Raw genomic sequence first — 1,380 nt, 5'->3', positions numbered from 1 at the left:
GGATATTCTCTATTCCATACCCCCTTGAAAAGTGCAAATGTACTACCGGAGGTACATATACCCCTGGTTAGGAACCCCTGTATTAGAAGAACAAGAAACACCACCAAAGACGCAGTCACTGTCCCTGTGCCCATTATTCGTGGGCATGTTTGACGTATGTACCTGCTGGAGCTATCGCCAGGGTGAGGGGCCTTTCCTGCCTTGGAGCTCCTGTGATGTGAAGACACTTTTCACTACGCAACCCTTTGTTTTGATTAAATGCACGGTCACCTTCTAGGACATGTGATTTTTAAAAATTAACATTTATGTATTTTAGATGTATGATGATAGTTTTTTGTTTGAATTTTGTTTGTAGTATTAATGAGGTGTATGATATTGGTACATTTTGGGAGGAATAATGATAGTGCAATGAATGTGACGTATAAAGGTTTGAATAAGACATTTCAATCTGTACTTGGTAGAAAAGGTTAAAGGAGCCATCATGAAATCTTAAATCGCAAGTATTTTTTTTTTCTTTTTACAATAAAAAGATGATAATCTAATAACTCATGATTTGGAGGGATTGCATTACAAGGACGTGCATGTAGCCCAAAGGTTTCTAGAACACTCGCTTTATTGGTTTCGAGAAGCTATCTCATATTTTAGTAGATTATTATACTAATTGGCATTAATAATACCATTATCATTACCATTAGTAGCTTTATAATAATAATATTGATAATAGTAGTAATAATAATTATTACTATTATCTAAATCATTTTCATTGTTATTATCATTATAATTAATACAATTACTATTATTAATATCATATCATTATCATTATTATCATCATTATCATTATTATATTTATTATTGCTGTTGTTGTAGCTATTGTTATTATTTCGCTTATATTATCATTATTATTATTATCATTACTGTTATTATTATTATCATTATTATTATTGTTATTGTCATTATCATCATCATCATCATCATCATCATCATTATTATTAATATTATTGTTATTATCATTACTATTATTATTATTATTATTATTATTGTTATTATTATTATTATTATTATTATCATTATCATCATCATCATCATTATCATCATCATCATCATCATTTTTGGTATATCAATATTTACGTTATTTCTTCAGTAAATGCAATATACATTTTTGATATCCATATAATGTCTTTTAGTTGCCTTATGTTCATAATTGGACTTTGCTTGTGCAGGTTAAAGTGTTTACACTGGCATGAAGGGTTAGGTAGCGATTGCTGAAAGCCTCCCCCCCCCCGCACCCACATACCAACATTCTACCTTTGTTCCGTCAACCACTAAATGTACAAAACGGAATCGACCCTGTGTCCGGGATGGCGATGTGACCTTGCATCA

The sequence above is a fragment of the Penaeus monodon genome, chromosome 38 (genome assembly GCF_015228065.2).
Source record: "Penaeus monodon isolate SGIC_2016 chromosome 38, NSTDA_Pmon_1, whole genome shotgun sequence".
Taxonomy (NCBI): Eukaryota; Metazoa; Arthropoda; class Malacostraca; order Decapoda; family Penaeidae; genus Penaeus; species Penaeus monodon.
This window is presented reverse-complemented; position numbering follows the sequence as displayed.